We start from the raw sequence: 9,151 nt of genomic DNA, 5'->3' as shown, positions 1-9,151 counted from the left end.
AATTAATAATAAATATAAATATTATTTGTGAAGAAAATAAATTTATATTTGTATTTAGATGTTACTTTGAATTTTGAACTAAAAATAAAATTATAAAAGCAATTAAGTTGTGAGTTTTGAAAAACTTCCTCTAATTTTGACTCAATTATTGCATTTAATTTAATTACTATTTAATTGAATTTATTTTAATTATATTTATTTTTAACTTTTCCATAATCTGAAGTTTTTTATTGGATGAGTTGAATTTTGCAAAAGATTTTATTAATTTTTCAATTCAAAAAAATAACAATTATAGAATTTCTAAAAAATTTTGAAAAGGTTTTTTTGAAGAGTATTGAATATACCATTTGCTAATAAAAAAAGTTAGGTTGAGCATCTTAAATATTAAATGCCTTTACTATAATTAAGTATAGTTATAAATAAATAAACAGGTAAATAATTTTAAAAAAATTCAATGTGTAATTTGAATATATATATATATATATATATATATATATATATATATATATATATATATATATATATATATATATATATATATATATATATATATATATATATATATATATAGGTAGGCGCGCGCGCGCGTGTGTGTGTGTAGATAGATAGATAGATAGATAGATAGATATTGTGTGTGTGTGTGCACGTGTGCTAGATAAAACATGTTAAAGTAGTGTCAATTTCACTATTTCATAATTGAAGTATGATAGAGTAAGTTAGTATTTTTAATTTTATTGGTATTAAAATTATTTATTGTACCTATTTTTATTAATGCAAGATTGAGTTATTTGATATAAAAGAAAAATTAGGAACATTAAGATTAGAGTAATTTTAAATAGACTCAATCCTATAAATCATGTTCAGTCATAAAAAATGTAATCTATTAGTTATGTGGAAGCAAATGCTAATACATGTAAATTTTACAACTAATGGTTTGGGCAAGGTAATGTGACTATAAATGTTGTCATACTAAATGTTATTATGATACTAATAGTACAAAAGTGATGGGAAGATTCTGGATGGTATAGAGAAGGGACTATGTATGGTGGTCAAGTTGGAGAAATTTGTCGGCTTCATAGCTAGCTCCGAAAACATGTTTGGCCAAAATTTTTTGACTTGAACTATTCTAGTAATGGAGTGTCGATGGCAAGGATGTGACAATTTTTAGAGTAACATTCATGAGGTAATAGCCTTATCAACTAGATTAATGATAAATATAATTTAAATTGTAAATATTTATTATTTTTATTAATAAATAATTTTATTCAAAGATTTAATATTTATCTAATATAGGTTCTCACTATTTACTAAATACTAATATATTAAATGTAATTATAATAAAATAATGTTATCTTTTATAAAGATGGTTATTACATGACATTAATTTGATTAATAGTGATTCTATGTTGAGATTATAAAATACTTAATTATAATTAATATTATTTGTATACAGAGATAGATTTGGAATTTTCTTTTGAGTGTGTGGAGGTTTTTTCATCTTCAAGAGTTTATATATAGATTTTGAGTGCAAATTGGGATGATTTTGAGTTCATTTCTTGTTCAAGATCGATTGAGAGGACATACAAGGAAGTTAACTAATAATGATGTATTGTTAGGACAAAGACTCCATTAATGAGCAATAAGAGTTATACATAGTTAAAGAATATTTTAGTATGATTTAAAATTCATCGACCATTCATTTAGTCATTTGTTTGGGTGACTAAATATTAGATACCAATTGTTTATTCATTTATTTGATCATTTATTTAGCCACTTATATTAGTCCATCCTTTTGATTTTAGCCAATGACCAAATTAATCATTTATTTAGATAATTATAAATTACAAAATATTACTAGAATTTGATCACCTTTAGTCATGTAGTCATTTATTTGCCAAAATTCTACTAGTGAAGGGATTCATGAAGATGTGAGACCACATATTGATGGTCCTATGCAAACATGTGGAACTTAGACTGTAGAACATATCTCTTTGATGTCATTCACCAGGATGATATAAGGTTAGAACACAAGTGACTATAAACTCTTGAGAAGCATATTGTTCAAAACCATCACAAGGCTTCCAGAATGATAGATCAGGATTTACCATTCAAAAAGAATAAACTATCCACCAAAACAATCTACAAACTCAAAAACATAAGTGAACTACACCCAATTTTTCAAAATCAACATAACCCTTGCACCACTTGGTTCATGTGCTGGCATGAATGGTGAGCATCTGAATAATCAATAAGTTTGGTTAATTTAAAAAGGGTTTTTAGGTTTAAAATTATAGTAATGATCCCCACAGAATTTAATGGCTTAATCTGAGTTTTTTAAGCACAATGTACACAACCATATAGATAAAACCCCTCTCATGTGAACATTTTGAAGTTAGTCATTTTTCCTTGACTTTTCCACTCTAGGACAAGAGTAGTCTTAGCCACACAAAGATAAGCACCACCTAAGATGCAAATTTCATAATGTTTACTATTAAATAGACCTTTGGGAAGCTCAATCATATAGAGATATTAGTTAAAAAACATATGCATCAGAAATATAAACTAAGGCGAGGACCCCATGTGGTTGCTAAAATTATTTTTGCTAGAAGCTGCTACTCCATTTTTTTAGCAAAAAATTGTGAAGTTGGTGGTTTCGTGTAAGCAAAATTTGTTCTTATTTTTAAGCATCCTCTTTTAAATCAAAATTTTAAATGAATATCTATTGCAAATTAGATTTGGAAGAAAAAATTTAGGCAAGAGGAAAAACATTTATGAAGATATCTATGAAGTAATACATTTACCTGGAAATGCAATATATTATCAATCTGCTCTGGACGCCAAAGCCGATATGATGAGTGCTCACTTGGCATCTCTCTTCCCATGTCCCTCAGATGATCATGCATCTGTATCTTCTTCTCATTGAAGGTGTTATGTTTCTCGGAAACCAGCTCCACAAGACACTTATTTACAAGTGTTTGTAAACCGTGCAGGCCACTCCAACCCGATCCATCCCACAGTGCTATAGCTGTGCTTTTGCATTCGCCGATGAGAAAACAAGCTGCATCCAAGAACATCTCTCTATCTACTTTATCCAGAGCATCATAGCTTACCTGTAGCCTTTTTGTGATGTCGCTAGGCAATATTCTTGAGATTTTATCTAATTGGGATTCCCAGTAAGCAATGGAATCCTCACCATGTAGCTCTCCCCCTAATACCTTCAGAGATAAAGGCAGACCATCGCAAACGTGGACGAATTTGTCAACCACAGTGTCAAATCTGGTGGGTGGAGAAGACTTCTGGAAAGCATGCCAGCAGAATAAATTCTTCGCTACTGAGCTCTCAAGTCTTGGCACTTCGTAAATGTTTGAGATACCCATCGATTTAAGAACATCCCTTTTGCGGGACGTCACAATTACCATACTTTGGGATCCGAAGTTGAGTTTATTTGGCAAAAGAGCATACAACTGATCGATGTGATCCAGGTCATCCAAAACAATGAGGGCCCAAACAGAGCTCAAACGATTTGTGAGTACCACTTTGCCTTCGTCGACACTGTCTAATGACAAATTTTCAACGCCAAGGTCTGTAAGAAGCTTTTTCTGCTTCTCAGGCAGAGCATTTCTGGATGCCGCATCCCGCACGTCAGGAACAAAACCGCGTTTCTAAAATGAGCGAAAGTTCTGTTGAAGAGCTCTTTGGCCAAAGTGGATTTCCCAATGCCACCCATGCCCACGATCCCTGTGAGTTTTTCACTGTCTTCTTCACTAGTGACTGATTCGACAGAAGCCTTGTACTAGTTCATCCAAACCAAGTGGATATTCGGCTACATGTATGGGATCTATTTTCATTAATCCCAATGCTCTATTCACAATGTTCTTCAAAACTTCGGCCTCATCCCTAAACATTATGGGCAAAAAATAAAAATCAAAACAAAACACACAACACGAATTAAGTAGAACCTATATATTGTAGAATCTGAAAACAGGTAAAGAATAGAGAGTATAATACAGCACACAAAACAACAATTGTTTCCACGCACTAATGAAAATTACATTACAATCATTTAAAATGAATATATTGCGTGTTCTCCAACGCTACAAACTCATTCTACGCAGATATTCACTCTATCATAAACAATGCAAACTGATACAATTTTTTCAATTCCTATTGCATGAGCAGATAAATATTAAAGAATATATAGAATACAAAAAATTATCAGTTCCTCATGCATCACTTTTCTCAACATATATGGAATACAGAACTTGACAATCGAGGAGAAAAAGAAACAATACATACTTATTATTGTTAACCTGTAAGCCGGAAAGGGATGAAATTTTGTGTATTGCCGCTTTCCGCTGATCGAGCCTTTCCTTGGTGTATCTAGCTTTCTTTGCATGTTGTCAGTACGCATCGGCATATATTCCTTTTCCTTGATCAATATATCTGAGATCAGAGGGATCAACATGATAGAAAATGGGAACGATTGTAGCAAGGGCTCTGATTTTGAGCATGTAAGCAAGCTCATCCAGACACCATGAGGATTGGGCATAGTTGGGAGAGAAAATGGCAATGTGAAGAGAGGCACTGTTCATTGTTTCTTGTATTTCTCTCTGTATCACATCACCGGGCCGAATTGCACATACATCGAGGAAAGCGTAGAATCCCTTGCTATCAAGGGTTTCCTTATTTTTTTTGGCGAATGTGTATTTCGTATCGCTTCCGCGATAGTTAATGAAAATTTGGCAGAGCTCTGTGGATGCAGACTCAGAGAATGGTGGGAACTAGTCAAATATGTTTTGGCGATCAGCCTCATGTAGCGTTTTCAGGCTGAGTTCAATAGCTCGCATGAACCTGCGGAATGGAATGAGGCAGATCTGTACCAAGACGTTTAGAATGGATAGACAGCATTCATACAACAATTTAGGGATCTCCATTAAAAAGTTCCCATTTTTCCTGGGCCTTGAAGAAGGTTCAGGCTGCTCAAAAGCCTCTTCCAGTACAGACTGCTCAATAGTGTCTTCGAGCTCAGGCTGCTCAGAATTCGAAGTCATTTCAAAGGATCCAAATTATCCTTAATACAGAGAAGAGACAGAACCACGGTCGTAAATAGAGGGAAAGAACGCTATGCAAGAAAAAAATAAAGATTTGGAGAAGAAGAAGACCGAAAGCATAGAAAATGGCCTGTCCAAAACCGCGTGAGTTCGTACAACTTTTTACAAAGAAGCGTCTCCGTTGAAGACGACTACCTACGGATGCGGCCATGTTTGCGTAGATTGCACCATACATAAAATAGCATAAATATAATTGCAAAAAACGTACATATATAAATAGTCTAAATTAATAGATGGTAACATGGATGACAATGGATGACCATGCAAGCGCTCTGGGGCACCGGCTATCTAATTGATTATTTTTAATGTATCATGCACATTTTAGGCATTATGGCATACGTAGGCATTATGGTTGTAACAAGTGATGGTATTGGAAGTAAAACATCTATGAGAACCATGCACTATCTTATCTTGCAACTGTGAGGCAACTCAGGGAAAAATATCTGATTTAGAGAAAACAGGTTTCCATACCATATAGAGAAAAATACCTCATATAGGGAAATATTTAATATTCACCCCCAAAATCAATCAAAAAGATTTAAATATAAATTTATATAACATATATTCAGTAATCTTGAACTTTCAGAGTTCATCATGGAATTCTTTTATTTTTATTTTTTAAATTTGCAAGTCAAAAATCATACTTATAATCTTCTAAATAAAGCATAACCAAATCTTAGAAATATTTTGTAGTCTAAGAGTCTTGCAGAACTATTGTAATTGCTTGATACTTGGAAAACATGACATGTTGGATGTAATCTTATGATTCTATTATGAGAAATTGGTGTTTTGTGGATCTGAATATCTGTGTTATTGTTATATTATGATATGTGATTAATTGTTGATGGCTAGGATTTGGGGATTCTCCTACCTTTTACAGCATCAGTTTTACTTATAAATGTTATTTAAAAATTAAAATGTTGTAAAGATAGGCAAAGATTAAGAGAGATTTAAAACATAAAATATAATATTAATTTAATAACTATATTTAAATATCAACGCATTTAAGAAAGATAGATTTAAAATTTATATATAATACATCTTCACCAATCCATAAAATAACAAATATAAAATTAATTTAAAAATGATATTATTTATTTTGAATTTTTCTAAACTAATATACAAATTTTCTTTATGTTATTATTACTTATTGCAATTGCTCTCATATATTTCTATTTTATCTTTTCAATGAATTATAAGTATATCAAATATGATTTAAAAACTTCAATTGTTGATTGCTAATAAGTAAGCCAAAATACATAATAATAAACAAGCATTCACTTAATTGAGAATTAAAGTCAATTGAAAATGTCTCAGGTAAATAGAAAAGCGTGGTTCGGAGACACGTGGTGGATTGAAATGAAGCAACACTACTAAGTACAAAATATCTATCTATTCTTCAAATGTACCTTCTTTGTTGATCTCGTCAAGGATAATAATGAGAGTGACAATAAAACTCTTACTTTTCTTTTCTCCTTTTCTTCTTTATAATCAAATTTTCATCTATGATCTATCCCATTTGAGATTATGTAAATGCAATAGTGATTCAATTTACTCTAATGACAATACATATTTTGCTAATCTTAACTAATTTTTGTCCAATATTTTTGCAAAGGCATTTGTGAATTCTGGGTTTAACACCAATTGTTTGGGTCAAATTTCTATGCCAGACCAAACCATGGCATCCATCAGACCATCATGTGAAAGTGTGATTACAAATACATCTTGAAAAATTCTCACTATATCTTCAATTACAACTATATCTTCTAGAATTCTCACTATCATTTTCTAGCACGGGTGGATTAGTTCATGTTAAAGTTGTCAATAATCTTTACGATGAGTTAAGTGCAGGGAAAAATAAAAGAAGAAATAAATTAATGAAAAAAAAAGAGAGGAAAAATAGGAACATATAAGAAGATACAACAAAAACATTAAGCACACCATGATGGTTACGAATTCAATTTCATTATAACTTTCCACAAATAGCACAAAAGCAGTGTGTGTTCTAGAAGCTTGCTTTACTATAACCTTAATGTAAACTTTGCAAACATGTAACATGTTCACACACCAAGTTATAAACATATAACATCTTCTATTTTCTACCAAACTCAAATTCATATTCTATTTTCCCTAAAAGAGAGGGACTATAGAGCTAGGGGAGATAACCAAGTAGCCGCCCAAGCTAACTTCGAGCAACTAAGACTTCCAATCCATATGTTAAAATCTGTCAATTTTTTTCAATGAAGCGCCATAGGTGAGTGAAGAGCTTAAATCTGACCCTTTACATTTTCCACATTTACGAAGCTCACTTTAGAACTTGTGGAGTGTGAGGTGGTCTAAAAGTGTCATTTTCAAATGTTCAACCATAACCCATTATTTTCATACCCATATGAGCACTCACCAAAAATATAGTACTTTTTGCACACATGAACCAATCAAGCTAAAAAAAATGGTTGAAACTATTACTACTTGTGTGATTACTATTGGTACATATGTTATCATTTTTCAAACTTTTGTGAACAATAATTGAGGGAATCTATAAGAATAGCTCCAAAAGAGTTTAAGTCCCTGTCTAATGTTATAGGTGAAATATATTACATTTTTTTAATAGTATAAAGTATTAAATATAAGTGCAAGAAGGAGATTTTTTTAAGATAAATTGTTCTGTATCACGTAATTTTGAGAAAATTAATGTAACAATGATCAATTAATTTAATATTGTAATGTTAAAAATATAATGTGAATTGACTAATAAGTGTACTGATAGTTTGATTTTGATAATGTAATGACGAAAACCTCAAAAAATTAATAATAAATATAAATATGATTTGTGAAGAAAATAAATTTATATTTGCATTCAGATGTTACTTTGAATTTTGAACTAAAAATAAAATTATAAAAGCAATTAAGTTGTGAGTTTTGAAAAACTTCCTCTAATTTTGACTCAATTATTGCAATTGATTTAATTACTGTTTAATTGAATTTATTTTAATTATATTTATTTTTAACTTTTCCTTAATCTGGAGTTTTTTATTGGCTGAGTTGAATTTTGCAAAAGATTTTATTATTTTTTCAATTCAAAAAAATAACAATTATAGAATTTCTAAAAAATTTTGAAAAGTTTTTTTTGAAGAGTATTGAATATACCATTTGGTGTTTAAACGTTCCCATGTATGAACATATGAATCTTCAAATACCATGGTTTTCCCAAAGCTATAATGGAGCTAAAGATTGTTTCCCTTTGTGCCCAAGATACGAGGAAATTGACATTTTAATCACAAAGTTAAATAGTTGTACATTTAGATCATGTTGACGAGTAAGTTAAAATAAAATAACTAGCCACAAAGACCTTTAAATGTGTGGCATTTATGCAATAAATCATACCTTACTCTGACGTCATGTCCCATTGCATTGAAAGCCAGGCACCCTTGTTAGACAGAGAAGACAAATTAAATAATTTATTTTATCATTTTTAATTAGCCACATTGCGTGTGAAATCTTCAAATGGCTTGTCGAGTATGAGGGCAATTCGACAAAAAATCCAATATTAAAATCTTCAACAAGATGTGTCTTTAAATTTATTCTTCAATGTTGTGCATTGATTACGATTTGACAGCTGAGGAGATGATATAAATAGCTGGTAAGGTACTTGGAATTAATCTCCAATAAATCAACTGCATTAATAATTGAACCTGCTGCCACCGAATTACAATCTTGTCAGCTCTGTCTACAGATGTTGATTTTTTCTCAATAATAATATTCATAAAATGAATAAAACCTCAGCAAAATAGTGTTAGCCAATCATAAATTTATAAATAGCATATAATAATTTTTTTAAAAATATAATTCCTCAAACTTCGGAATATGATAGGCTGTTACCAAGAAAAAATAAATTAGGGTGTGAAAACAAAACATTAGTTCCCTGCCTTTTGGACTAATAATAGACATATTAGTCATTAGAATGTGGACCACTATTAGATCATCTCCCCTAGTCCAAATTTGATTGGTGAACCATTTCTAAGAAAATAATAATAATTAAA

This window comes from Cupressus sempervirens, chromosome 7 (assembly GCF_028749045.1).
Source record: "Cupressus sempervirens isolate cs-2001-9-10 chromosome 7, ASM2874904v1, whole genome shotgun sequence".
In the NCBI taxonomy this organism is placed as follows: domain Eukaryota; kingdom Viridiplantae; phylum Streptophyta; class Pinopsida; order Cupressales; family Cupressaceae; genus Cupressus; species Cupressus sempervirens.
The sequence above is the reverse complement of the archived record's forward strand: the minus strand, read 5'-3'. Positions refer to the sequence as shown.